Source organism: Camelus bactrianus, chromosome 5, assembly GCF_048773025.1.
Source record: "Camelus bactrianus isolate YW-2024 breed Bactrian camel chromosome 5, ASM4877302v1, whole genome shotgun sequence".
Classification (NCBI taxonomy): domain Eukaryota; kingdom Metazoa; phylum Chordata; class Mammalia; order Artiodactyla; family Camelidae; genus Camelus; species Camelus bactrianus.
This window is the reverse complement of record NC_133543.1, coordinates 8,165,843-8,180,933: the sequence shown is the minus strand read 5'-3', so window position 1 is coordinate 8,180,933 and position 15,091 is coordinate 8,165,843.

Sequence of the window (15,091 nt, the reverse complement as noted above, 5' to 3'; positions counted from 1 at the left end):
GGAGGTACTATCTCCAACTCGGTTTTACAGTGAAAACTGCAGGAACTTCAAACCGGCACTAGGAAACAGACTGAGAAACCAGAGTAAAAGTTTCTCCTGCAACCCGTTCCCTTTGTGCTAGATGAACGAACGTCTCTCCACATGCTCAGTTCTGAGAGATAAGTGTGTGTGAAAGCCGTCCTTAACCTAGCTTGTTGGGAACACAAAGTTTCTTTTCACTTGCAAACTCCACTCCATACATATATATGGGGAGGTACTAGCTCCAACTCGGTTTTACAGTGAAAACTGCAGGAACTTCAAACCGGCACTAGGAAACAGACTGAGAAACCAGAGTAAAAGTTTCTCCTGCAACCCGTTCCCTTTGTGCTAGATGAACGAACGTCTCTCCACATGCTCAGTTCTGAGAGATAAGTGTGTGTGAAAGCCGTCCTTCACCTAGCTTGTTGGGAACACAAAGTTTCTTTTCAGTTGCAAACTCCAATCCATACATATATATGGGGAGGTACTAGCTCCAACTCGGTTTTACAGTGAAAACTGCAGGAACTTCAAACCGGCACTAGGAAACAGACTGAGAAACCAGAGTAAAAGTTTCTCCTGCAACCCGTTCCCTTTGTGCTAGATGAACGAACGTCTCTCCACATGCTCAGTTCTGAGAGATAAGTGTGTGTGAAAGCCGTCCTTCACCTAGCTTGTTGGGAACACAAAGTTTCTTTTCAGTTGCAAACTCCACTCCATACATATATATGGGGAGGTACTAGCTCCAACTCGGTTTTACAGTGAAAACTGCAGGAACTTCAAACCGGCACTAGGAAACAGACTGAGAAACCAGAGTAAAAGTTTCTCCTGCAACCCGTTCCCTTTGTGCTAGATGAACGAACGTCTCTCCACATGCTCAGTTCTGAGAGATAAGTGTGTGTGAAAGCCGTCCTTCACCTAGTTTGTTGGGAACACAAAGTTTCTTTTCAGTTGCAAACTCCACTCCATACATATATATGGGGAGGTAGTAGCTCCAACTCGGTTTTACAGTGAAAACTGCAGGAACTTCAAACCGGCACTAGGAAACAGACTAAGAAACCAGAGTAAAAGTTTCTCCTGCAACCCGTTCCCTTTGTGCTAGATGAACGAAAGTCTCTCCACATGCTCAGTTCTGAGAGATAAGTGTGTGTGAAAGCCGTTCTTCACCTAGCTTGTTGGGAACACAAAGTTTCTTTTCAGTTGCAAACTCCACTCCATACATATATATGGGGAGGTACTAGCTCCAACTCGGTTTTACAGTGAAAACTGCAGGAACTTCAAACCGGCACTAGGAAACAGACTGAGAAACCAGAGTAAAAGTTTCTCCTGCAACCCGTTCCCTTTGTGCTAGATGAACGAACGTCTCTCCACATGCTCAGTTCTGAGAGATAAATGTGTGTGAAAGCCGTCCTTCACCTAGCTTGTTGGGAACACAAAGTTTGTTTTCAGTTGCAAACTCCACTCCATACATATATATGGGGAGGTACTAGCTCCAACTCGGTTTTACAGTGAAAACTGCAGGAACTTCAAACCGGCACTAGGAAACAGACTGAGAAACCAGAGTAAAAGTTTCTCCTGCAACCCGTTCCCTTTGTGCTAGATGAACGAACGTCTCTCCACATGCTCAGTTCTGAGAGATAAGTGTGTGTGAAAGCCGTCCTTCACCTAGCTTGTTGGGAACACAAAGTTTCTTTCCAGTTGCAAACTCCACTCCATACATATATATGGGGAGGTACTAGCTCCAACTCGGTTTTACAGTGAAAACTGCAGGAACTTCAAACCGGCACTAGGAAACAGACTGAGAAACCAGAGTAAAAGTTTCTCCTGCAACCCGTTCCCTTTGTGCTAGATGAACGAACGTCTCTCCACATGCTCAGTTCTGAGAGATAAGTGTGTGTGAAAGCCGTCCTTCACCTAGCTTGTTGGGAACACAAAGTTTCTTTCCAGTTGCAAACTCCACTCCATACATATATATGGGGAGGTACTAGCTCCAACTCTGTTTTACAGTGAAAACTGCAGGAAATTCAAACCGGCACTAGGAAACAGACTGAGAAACCAGAGTAAAAGTTTCTCCTGCAACCCGTTCCCTTTGTGCTAGATGAACGAACGTCTCTCCACATGCTCAGTTCTGAGAGATAAGTGTGTGTGAAAGCCGTCCTTCACCTAGCTTGTTGGGAACACAAAGTTTCTTTTCAGTTCCAAACTCCACTCCATACATATATATGGGGAGGTACTAGCTCCAACTCGGTTTTACAGTGAAAACTGCAGGAACTTCAAACCGGCACTAGGAAACAGACTGAGAAACCAGAGTAAAAGTTTCTCCTGCAACCCGTTCCCTTTGTGCTAGATGAACGAACGTCTCTCCACATGCTCAGTTCTGAGAGATAAGTGTGTGTGAAAGCCGTCCTTCACCTAGCTTGTTGGGAACACAAAGTTTCTTTTCAGTTGCAAACTCCACTCCATACATATATATGGGGAGGTACTAGCTCCAACTCGGTTTTACAGTGAAAACTGCAGGAACTTCAAACCGGCACTAGGAAACAGACTGAGAAACCAGAGTAAAAGTTTCTCCTGCAACCCGTTCCCTTTGTGCTAGATGAACGAACGTCTCTCCACATGCTCAGTTCTGAGAGATAAGTGTGTGTGAAAGCCGTCCTTCACCTAGCTTGTTGGGAACACAAAGTTTCTTTTCAGTTGCAAACTCCACTCCATACATATATATGGGGAGGTACTAGCTCCAACTCGGTTTTACAGTGAAAACTGCAGGAACTTCAAACCGGCACTAGGAAACAGACTGAGAAACCAGAATAAAAGTTTCTCCTGCAACCCGTTCCCTTTGTGCTAGATGAACGAACGTCTCTCCACATGCTCAGTTCTGAGAGATAAGTGTGTGTGAAAGCCGTCCTTCACCTAGCTTGTTGGGAACACAAAGTTTCTTTTCAGTTGCAAACTCCACTCCATACATATATATGGGGAGGTACTAGCTCCAACTCGGTTTTACAGTGAAAACTGCAGGAACTTCAAACCGGCACTAGGAAACAGACTGAGAAACCAGAGTAAAAGTTTCTCCTGCAACCCGTTCCCTTTGTGCTAGATGAACGAACGTCTCTCCACATGCTCAGTTCTGAGAGATAAGTGTGTGTGAAAGCCGTCCTTCACCTAGCTTGTTGGGAACACAAAGTTTCTTTTCAGTTGCAAACTCCACTCCATACATATATATGGGGAGGTACTAGCTCCAACTCGGTTTTACAGTGAAAACTGCAGGAACTTCAAACCGGCACTAGGAAACAGACTGAGAAACCAGAGTAAAAGTTTCTCCTGCAACCCGTTCCCTTTGTGCTAGATGAACGAACGTCTCTCCACATGCTCAGTTCTGAGGGATAAGTGTGTGTGAAAGCCGTCCTTCACCTAGCTTGTTGGGAACACAAAGTTTCTTTTCAGTTGCAAACTCCACTCCATACATATATATGGGGAGGTACTAGCTCCAACTCGGTTTTACAGTGAAAACTGCAGGAACTTCAAACCGGCACTAGGAAACAGACTGAGAAACCAGAGTAAAAGTTTCTCCTGCAACCCGTTCCCTTTGTGCTAGATGAACGAACGTCTCTCCACATGCTCAGTTCTGAGAGATAAGTGTGTGTGAAAGCCGTCCTTCACCTAGCTTGTTGGGAACACAAAGTTTCTTTTCAGTTGCAAACTCCACTCCATACATATATATGGGGAGGTACTAGCTCCAACTCGGTTTTACAGTGAAAACTGCAGGAACTTCAAACCGGCACTAGGAAACAGACTGAGAAACCAGAGTAAAAGTTTCTCCTGCAACCCGTTCCCTTTGTGCTAGATGAACGAACGTCTCTCCACATGCTCAGTTCTGAGAGATAAGTGTGTGTGAAAGCCGTCCTTCACCTAGCTTGTTGGGAACACAAAGTTTCTTTTCAGTTGCAAACTCCACTCCATACATATATATGGGGAGGTACTAGCTCCAACTCGGTTTTACAGTGAAAACTGCAGGAACTTCAAACCGGCACTAGGAAACAGACTGAGAAACCAGAATAAAAGTTTCTCCTGCAACCCGTTCCCTTTGTGCTAGATGAACGAACGTCTCTCCACATGCTCAGTTCTGAGAGATAAGTGTGTGTGAAAGCCGTCCTTCACCTAGCTTGTTGGGAACACAAAGTTTCTTTTCAGTTGCAAACTCCACTCCATACATATATATGGGGAGGTACTAGCTCCAACTCGGTTTTACAGTGAAAACTGCAGGAACTTCAAACCGGCACTAGGAAACAGACTGAGAAACCAGAGTAAAAGTTTCTCCTGCAACCCGTTCCCTTTGTGCTAGATGAACGAACGTCTCTCCACATGCTCAGTTCTGAGAGATAAGTGTGTGTGAAAGCCGTCCTTCACCTAGATTGTTGGGAACACAAAGTTTCTTTTCAGTTGCAAACTCCACTCCATACATATATATGGGGAGGTACTAGCTCCAACTCGGTTTTACAGTGAAAACTGCAGGAACTTCAAACCGGCACTAGGAAACAGACTGAGAAACCAGAGTAAAAGTTTCTCCTGCAACCCGTTCCCTTTGTGCTAGATGAACGAACGTCTCTCCACATGCTCAGTTCTGAGAGATAAGTGTGTGTGAAAGCCGTCCTTCACCTAGCTTGTTGGGAACACAAAGTTTCTTTTCAGTTGCAAACTCCACTCCATACATATATATGGGGAGGTACTAGCTCCAACTCGGTTTTACAGTGAAAACTGCAGGAACTTCAAACCGGCACTAGGAAACAGACTGAGAAACCAGAATAAAAGTTTCTCCTGCAACCCGTTCCCTTTGTGCTAGATGAACGAACGTCTCTCCACATGCTCAGTTCTGAGAGATAAGTGTGTGTGAAAGCCGTCCTTCACCTAGCTTGTTGGGAACACAAAGTTTCTTTTCAGTTGCAAACTCCACTCCATACATATATATGGGGAGGTACTAGCTCCAACTCGGTTTTACAGTGAAAACTGCAGGAACTTCAAACCGGCACTAGGAAACAGACTGAGAAACCAGAGTAAAAGTTTCTCCTGCAACCCGTTCCCTTTGTGCTAGATGAACGAACGTCTCTCCACATGCTCAGTTCTGAGAGATAAGTGTGTGTGAAAGCCGTCCTTCACCTAGATTGTTGGGAACACAAAGTTTCTTTTCAGTTGCAAACTCCACTCCATACATATATATGGGGAGGTACTAGCTCCAACTCGGTTTTACAGTGAAAACTGCAGGAACTTCAAACCGGCACTAGGAAACAGACTGAGAAACCAGAGTAAAAGTTTCTCCTGCAACCCGTTCCCTTTGTGCTAGATGAACGAACGTCTCTCCACATGCTCAGTTCTGAGAGATAAGTGTGTGTGAAAGCCGTCCTTCACCTAGCTTGTTGGGAACACAAAGTTTCTTTTCAGTTGCAAACTCCACTCCATACATTTATAAGGGGAGGTAGTAGCTCCAACTCGGTTTTACAGTGAAAACTGCAGGAACTTCAAACCGGCACTAGGAAACAGACTAAGAAACCAGAGTAAAAGTTTCTCCTGCAACCCGTTCCCTTTGTGCTAGATGAACGAAAGTCTCTCCACATGCTCAGTTCTGAGAGATAAGTGTGTGTGAAAGCCGTCCTTCACCTAGCTTGTTGGGAACACAAAGTTTCTTTTCAGTTGCAAACTCCACTCCATACATATATATGGGGAGGTACTAGCTCCAACTCGGTTTTACAGTGAAAACTGCAGGAACTTCAAACCGGCACTAGGAAACAGACTGAGAAACCAGAGTAAAAGTTTCTCCTGCAACCCGTTCCCTTTGTGCTAGATGAACGAACGTCTCTCCACATGCTCAGTTCTGAGGGATAAGTGTGTGTGAAAGCCGTCCTTCACCTAGCTTGTTGGGAACACAAAGTTTCTTTTCAGTTGCAAACTCCACTCCATACATATATATGGGGAGGTACTAGCTCCAACTCGGTTTTACAGTGAAAACTGCAGGAACTTCAAACCGGCACTAGGAAACAGACTGAGAAACCAGAGTAAAAGTTTCTCCTGCAACCCGTTCCCTTTGTGCTAGATGAACGAACGTCTCTCCACATGCTCAGTTCTGAGAGATAAGTGTGTGTGAAAGCCGTCCTTCACCTAGCTTGTTGGGAACACAAAGTTTCTTTTCAGTTGCAAACTCCACTCCATACATATATATGGGGAGGTACTAGCTCCAACTCGGTTTTACAGTGAAAACTGCAGGAACTTCAAACCGGCACTAGGAAACAGACTGAGAAACCAGAGTAAAAGTTTCTCCTGCAACCCGTTCCCTTTGTGCTAGATGAACGAACGTCTCTCCACATGCTCAGTTCTGAGAGATAAGTGTGTGTGAAAGCCGTCCTTCACCTAGCTTGTTGGGAACACAAAGTTTCTTTTCAGTTGCAAACTCCACTCCATACATATATATGGGGAGGTACTAGCTCCAACTCGGTTTTACAGTGAAAACTGCAGGAACTTCAAACCGGCACTAGGAAACAGACTGAGAAACCAGAATAAAAGTTTCTCCTGCAACCCGTTCCCTTTGTGCTAGATGAACGAACGTCTCTCCACATGCTCAGTTCTGAGAGATAAGTGTGTGTGAAAGCCGTCCTTCACCTAGCTTGTTGGGAACACAAAGTTTCTTTTCAGTTGCAAACTCCACTCCTTACATATATATGGGGAGGTGCTTGCTCCAACACGGTTTTACAGTGAAAACTGCAGGAACTTCAAACCGGCACTAGGAAACAGACTGAGAAACCAGAGTAAAAGTTTCTCCTGCAACCCGTTCCCTTTGTGCTAGATGAACGAACGTCTCTCTACATGCTCAGTTCTGAGAGATAAGTGGGTGTGAAAGCCGTCCTTCACCTAGTTTGTTGGGAACACAAAGGTTCTTTTCAGTTGCAAACTCCACTCCATACATATATAAGGGGAGGTAGTAGCTCCAACTCGGTTTTACAGTGAAAACTGCAGGAACTTCAAACCGGCACTAGGAAACAGACTGAGAAACCAGAGTAAAAGTTTCCCCTGCAACCCGTTCCCTTTGTGCTAGATGAACGAACGTCTCTCCACATGCTCAGTTCTGAGAGATAAGTGTGTGTGAAAGCCGTCCTTCACCTAGCTTGTTGGGAACACAAAGTTTCTTTTCAGTTGCAAACTCCACTCCATACATTTATAAGGGGAGGTAGTAGCTCCAACTCGGTTTTACAGTGAAAACTGCAGGAACTTCAAACCGGCACTAGGAAACAGACTAAGAAACCAGAGTAAAAGTTTCTCCTGCAACCCGTTCCCTTTGTGCTAGATGAACGAAAGTCTCTCCACATGCTCAGTTCTGAGAGATAAGTGTGTGTGAAAGCCGTCCTTCACCTAGCTTGTTGGGAACACAAAGTTTCTTTTCAGTTGCAAACTCCACTCCATACATATATATGGGGAGGTACTAGCTCCAACTCGGTTTTACAGTGAAAACTGCAGGAACTTCAAACCGGCACTAGGAAACAGACTGAGAAACCAGAGTAAAAGTTTCTCCTGCAACCCGTTCCCTTTGTGCTAGATGAACGAACGTCTCTCCACATGCTCAGTTCTGAGAGATAAATGTGTGTGAAAGCCGTCCTTCACCTAGCTTGTTGGGAACACAAAGTTTCTTTTCAGTTGCAAACTCCACTCCATACATATATATGGGGAGGTACTAGCTCCAACTCGGTTTTACAGTGAAAACTGCAGGAACTTCAAACCGGCACTAGGAAACAGACTGAGAAACCAGAGTAAAAGTTTCTCCTGCAACCCGTTCCCTTTGTGCTAGATGAACGAACGTCTCTCCACATGCTCAGTTCTGAGAGATAAGTGTGTGTGAAAGCCGTCCTTCACCTAGCTTGTTGGGAACACAAAGTTTCTTTCCAGTTGCAAACTCCACTCCATACATATATATGGGGAGGTACTAGCTCCAACTCGGTTTTACAGTGAAAACTGCAGGAACTTCAAACCGGCACTAGGAAACAGACTGAGAAACCAGAGTAAAAGTTTCTCCTGCAACCCGTTCCCTTTGTGCTAGATGAACGAACGTCTCTCCACATGCTCAGTTCTGAGAGATAAGTGTGTGTGAAAGCCGTCCTTCACCTAGCTTGTTGGGAACACAAAGTTTCTTTCCAGTTGCAAACTCCACTCCATACATATATATGGGGAGGTACTAGCTCCAACTCTGTTTTACAGTGAAAACTGCAGGAAATTCAAACCGGCACTAGGAAACAGACTGAGAAACCAGAGTAAAAGTTTCTCCTGCAACCCGTTCCCTTTGTGCTAGATGAACGAACGTCTCTCCACATGCTCAGTTCTGAGAGATAAGTGTGTGTGAAAGCCGTCCTTCACCTAGCTTGTTGGGAACACAAAGTTTCTTTTCAGTTGCAAACTCCACTCCATACATATATATGGGGAGGTACTAGCTCCAACTCGGTTTTACAGTGAAAACTGCAGGAACTTCAAACCGGCACTAGGAAACAGACTGAGAAACCAGAGTAAAAGTTTCTCCTGCAACCCGTTCCCTTTGTGCTAGATGAACGAACGTCTCTCCACATGCTCAGTTCTGAGAGATAAGTGTGTGTGAAAGCCGTCCTTCACCTAGCTTGTTGGGAACACAAAGTTTCTTTTCAGTTGCAAACTCCACTCCATACATATATATGGGGAGGTACTAGCTCCAACTCGGTTTTACAGTGAAAACTGCAGGAACTTCAAACCGGCACTAGGAAACAGACTGAGAAACCAGAGTAAAAGTTTCTCCTGCAACCCGTTCCCTTTGTGCTAGATGAACGAACGTCTCTCCACATGCTCAGTTCTGAGAGATAAGTGTGTGTGAAAGCCGTCCTTCACCTAGCTTGTTGGGAACACAAAGTTTCTTTTCAGTTGCAAACTCCACTCCATACATATATATGGGGAGGTACTAGCTCCAACTCGGTTTTACAGTGAAAACTGCAGGAACTTCAAACCGGCACTAGGAAACAGACTGAGAAACCAGAATAAAAGTTTCTCCTGCAACCCGTTCCCTTTGTGCTAGATGAACGAACGTCTCTCCACATGCTCAGTTCTGAGAGATAAGTGTGTGTGAAAGCCGTCCTTCACCTAGCTTGTTGGGAACACAAAGTTTCTTTTCATTTGCAAACTCCACTCCATACATATATATGGGGAGGTAGTAGCTCCAACTCGGTTTTACAGTGAAAACTGCAGGAACTTCAAACCGGCACTAGGAAACAGACTGAGAAACCAGAGTAAAAGTTTCTCCTGCAACCCGTTCCCTTTGTGCTAGGTGAACGAACGTCTCTCCACATGCTCAGTTCTGAGAGATAAGTGTGTGTGAAAGCCGTCCTTCACCTAGCTTGTTGGGAACACAAAGTTTCTTTTCAGTTGCAAACTCCACTCCATACATATATATGGGGAGGTACTAGCTCCAACTCGGTTTTACAGTGAAAACTGCAGGAACTTCAAACCGGCACTAGGAAACAGACTGAGAAACCAGAGTAAAAGTTTCTCCTGCAACCCGTTCCCTTTGTGCTAGATGAACGAACGTCTCTCCACATGCTCAGTTCTGAGAGATAAGTGTGTGTGAAAGCCGTCCTTCACCTAGATTGTTGGGAACACAAAGTTTCTTTTCAGTTGCAAACTCCACTCCATACATATATATGGGGAGGTACTAGCTCCAACTCGGTTTTACAGTGAAAACTGCAGGAACTTCAAACCGGCACTAGGAAACAGACTGAGAAACCAGAGTAAAAGTTTCTCCTGCAACCCGTTCCCTTTGTGCTAGATGAACGAACGTCTCTCCACATGCTCAGTTCTGAGAGATAAGTGTGTGTGAAAGCCGTCCTTCACCTAGCTTGTTGGGAACACAAAGTTTCTTTTCAGTTGCAAACTCCACTCCATACATTTATAAGGGGAGGTAGTAGCTCCAACTCGGTTTTACAGTGAAAACTGCAGGAACTTCAAACCGGCACTAGGAAACAGACTAAGAAACCAGAGTAAAAGTTTCTCCTGCAACCCGTTCCCTTTGTGCTAGATGAACGAAAGTCTCTCCACATGCTCAGTTCTGAGAGATAAGTGTGTGTGAAAGCCGTCCTTCACCTAGCTTGTTGGGAACACAAAGTTTCTTTTCAGTTGCAAACTCCACTCCATACATATATATGGGGAGGTACTAGCTCCAACTCGGTTTTACAGTGAAAACTGCAGGAACTTCAAACCGGCACTAGGAAACAGACTGAGAAACCAGAGTAAAAGTTTCTCCTGCAACCCGTTCCCTTTGTGCTAGATGAACGAACGTCTCTCCACATGCTCAGTTCTGAGAGATAAGTGTGTGTGAAAGCCGTCCTTCACCTAGCTTGTTGGGAACACAAAGTTTCTTTTCAGTTGCAAACTCCACTCCATACATATATATGGGGAGGTACTAGCTCCAACTCGGTTTTACAGTGAAAACTGCAGGAACTTCAAACCGGCACTAGGAAACAGACTGAGAAACCAGAGTAAAAGTTTCTCCTGCAACCCGTTCCCTTTGTGCTAGATGAACGAACGTCTCTCCACATGCTCAGTTCTGAGAGATAAGTGTGTGTGAAAGCCGTCCTTCACCTAGCTTGTTGGGAACACAAAGTTTCTTTCCAGTTGCAAACTCCACTCCATACATATATATGGGGAGGTACTAGCTCCAACTCGGTTTTACAGTGAAAACTGCAGGAACTTCAAACCGGCACTAGGAAACAGACTGAGAAACCAGAGTAAAAGTTTCTCCTGCAACCCGTTCCCTTTGTGCTAGATGAACGAACGTCTCTCCACATGCTCAGTTCTGAGAGATAAGTGTGTGTGAAAGCCGTCCTTCACCTAGCTTGTTGGGAACACAAAGTTTCTTTCCAGTTGCAAACTCCACTCCATACATATATATGGGGAGGTACTAGCTCCAACTCTGTTTTACAGTGAAAACTGCAGGAAATTCAAACCGGCACTAGGAAACAGACTGAGAAACCAGAGTAAAAGTTTCTCCTGCAACCCGTTCCCTTTGTGCTAGATGAACGAACGTCTCTCCACATGCTCAGTTCTGAGAGATAAGTGTGTGTGAAAGCCGTCCTTCACCTAGCTTGTTGGGAACACAAAGTTTCTTTTCAGTTGCAAACTCCACTCCATACATATATATGGGGAGGTACTAGCTCCAACTCGGTTTTACAGTGAAAACTGCAGGAACTTCAAACCGGCACTAGGAAACAGACTGAGAAACCAGAGTAAAAGTTTCTCCTGCAACCCGTTCCCTTTGTGCTAGATGAACGAACGTCTCTCCACATGCTAAGTTCTGAGAGATAAGTGTGTGTGAAAGCCGTCCTTCACCTAGCTTGTTGGGAACACAAAGTTTCTTTTCAGTTGCAAACTCCACTCCATACATATATATGGGGAGGTACTAGCTCCAACTCGGTTTTACAGTGAAAACTGCAGGAACTTCAAACCGGCACTAGGAAACAGACTGAGAAACCAGAATAAAAGTTTCTCCTGCAACCCGTTCCCTTTGTGCTAGATGAACGAACGTCTCTCCACATGCTCAGTTCTGAGAGATAAGTGTGTGTGAAAGCCGTCCTTCACCTAGCTTGTTGGGAACACAAAGTTTCTTTTCAGTTGCAAATTCCACTCCATACATATATATGGGGAGGTAGTAGCTCCAACTCGGTTTTACAGTGAAAACTGCAGGAACTTCAAACCGGCACTAGGAAACAGACTGAGAAACCAGAGTAAAAGTTTCTCCTGCAACCCGTTCCCTTTGTGCTAGGTGAACGAACGTCTCTCCACATGCTCAGTTCTGAGAGATAAGTGTGTGTGAAAGCCGTCCTTCACCTAGCTTGTTGGGAACACAAAGTTTCTTTTCACTTGCAAACTCCACTCCATACATATATATGGGGAGGTACTAGCTCCAACTCGGTTTTACAGTGAAAACTGCAGGAACTTCAAACCGGCACTAGGAAACAGACTGAGAAACCAGAGTAAAAGTTTCTCCTGCAACCCGTTCCCTTTGTGCTAGATGAACGAACGTCTCTCCACATGCTCAGTTCTGAGAGATAAGTGTGTGTGAAAGCCGTCCTTCACCTAGCTTGTTGGGAACACAAAGTTTCGTTTCAGTTGCAAACTCCACTCCATACATATATATGGGGAGGTACTAGCTCCAACTCGGTTTTACAGTGAAAACTGCAGGAACTTCAAACCGGCACTAGGAAACAGACTGAGAAACCAGAATAAAAGTTTCTCCTGCAACGCGTTCCCTTTGTGCTAGGTGAACGAACGTCTCTCCACATGCTCAGTTCTGAGAGATAAGTGTGTGTGAAAGCCGTCCTTCACCTAGCTTGTTGGGAACACAAAGTTTCTTTTCAGTTGCAAACTCCACTCCATACATATATATGGGGAGGTACTAGCTCCAACTCGGTTTTACAGTGAAAACTGCAGGAACTTCAAACCGGCACTAGGAAACAGACTGAGAAACCAGAGTAAAAGTTTCTCCTGCAACCCGTTCCCTTTGTGCTAGATGAACGAACGTCTCTCCACATGCTCAGTTCTGAGAGATAAGTGTGTGTGAAAGCCGTCCTTCACCTAGCTTGTTGGGAACACAAAGTTTCTTTTCAGTTGCAAACTCCACTCCATACATATATATGGGGAGGTACTAGCTCCAACTCGGTTTTACAGTGAAAACTGCAGGAACTTCAAACCGGCACTAGGAAACAGACTGAGAAACCAGAGTAAAAGTTTCTCCTGCAACCCGTTCCCTTTGTGCTAGATGAACGAACGTCTCTCCACATGCTCAGTTCTGAGAGATAAGTGTGTGTGAAAGCCGTCCTTCACCTAGCTTGTTGGGAACACAAAGTTTCTTTTCACTTGCAAACTCCACTCCATACATATATATGGGGAGGTACTAGCTCCAACTCGGTTTTACAGTGAAAACTGCAGGAACTTCAAACCGGCACTAGGAAACAGACTGAGAAACCAGAGTAAAAGTTTCTCCTGCAACCCGTTCCCTTTGTGCTAGATGAACGAACGTCTCTCCACATGCTCAGTTCTGAGAGATAAGTGTGTGTGAAAGCCGTCCTTCACCTAGCTTGTTGGGAACACAAAGTTTCTTTTCAGTTGCAAACTCCACTCCATACATATATATGGGGAGGTACTAGCTCCAACTCGGTTTTACAGTGAAAACTGCAGGAACTTCAAACCGGCACTAGGAAACAGACTGAGAAACCAGAATAAAAGTTTCTCCTGCAACCCGTTCCCTTTGTGCTAGGTGAACGAACGTCTCTCCACATGCTCAGTTCTGAGAGATAAGTGTGTGTGAAAGCCGTCCTTCACCTAGCTTGTTGGGAACACAAAGTTTCTTTTCACTTGCAAACTCCACTCCATACATATATATGGGGAGGTACTAGCTCCAACTCGGTTTTACAGTGAAAACTGCAGGAACTTCAAACCGGCACTAGGAAACAGACTGAGAAACCAGAGTAAAAGTTTCTCCTGCAACCCGTTCCCTTTGTGCTAGATGAACGAACGTCTCTCCACATGCTCAGTTCTGAGAGATAAGTGTGTGTGAAAGCCGTCCTTCACCTAGCTTGTTGGGAACACAAAGTTTCTTTTCACTTGCAAACTCCACTCCATACATATATATGGGGAGGTACTAGCTCCAACTCGGTTTTACAGTGAAAACTGCAGGAACTTCAAACCGGCACTAGGAAACAGACTGAGAAACCAGAGTAAAAGTTTCTCCTGCAACCCGTTCCCTTTGTGCTAGATGAACGAACGTCTCTCCACATGCTCAGTTCTGAGAGATAAGTGTGTGTGAAAGCCGTCCTTCACCTAGCTTGTTGGGAACACAAAGTTTCTTTTCAGTTGCAAACTCCACTCCATACATATATATGGGGAGGTACTAGCTCCAACTCGGTTTTACAGTGAAAACTGCAGGAACTTCAAACCGGCACTAGGAAACAGACTGAGAAACCAGAATAAAAGTTTCTCCTGCAACCCGTTCCCTTTGTGCTAGGTGAACGAACGTCTCTCCACATGCTCAGTTCTGAGAGATAAGTGTGTGTGAAAGCCGTCCTTCACCTAGCTTGTTGGGAACACAAAGTTTCTTTTCACTTGCAAACTCCACTCCATACATATATATGGGGAGGTACTAGCTCCAACTCGGTTTTACAGTGAAAACTGCAGGAACTTCAAACCGGCACTAGGAAACAGACTGAGAAACCAGAGTAAAAGTTTCTCCTGCAACCCGTTCCCTTTGTGCTAGATGAACGAACGTCTCTCCACATGCTCAGTTCTGAGAGATAAGTGTGTGTGAAAGCCGTCCTTCACCTAGCTTGTTGGGAACACAAAGTTTCTTTTCACTTGCAAACTCCACTCCATACATATATATGGGTAGGTACTAGCTCCAACTCTGTTTTACAGTGAAAACTGCAGGAACTTCAAACCGGCACTAGGAAACAGACTGAGAAACCAGAGTAAAAGTTTCTCCTGCAACCCGTTCCCTTTGTGCTAGATGAACGAACGTCTCTCCACATGCTCAGTTCTGAGAGATAAGTGTGTGTGAAAGCCGTCCTTCACCTAGCTTGTTGGGAACACAAAGTTTCTTTTCACTTGCAAACTCCACTCCATACATATATATGGGGAGGTACTAGCTCCAACTCTGTTTTACAGTGAAAACTGCAGGAACTTCAAACCGGCACTAGGAAACAGACTGAGAAACCAGAGTAAAAGTTTCTCCTGCAACCCGTTCCCTTTGTGCTAGATGAACGAACGTCTCTCCACATGCTCAGTTCTGAGAGATAAGTGTGTGTGAAAGCCGTCCTTCACCTAGCTTGTTGGGAACACAAAGTTTCTTATCAGTTGCAAACTCCACTCCATACATATATATGGGGAGGTACTAGCTCCAACTCGGTTTTACAGTGAAAACTGCAGGAACTTCAAACCGGCACTAGGAAACAGACTGAGAAACCAGAATAAAAGTTTCTCCTGCAACCCGTTCCCTTTGTGCTAGGTGAACGAACGTCTCTCCACATGCTCAGTT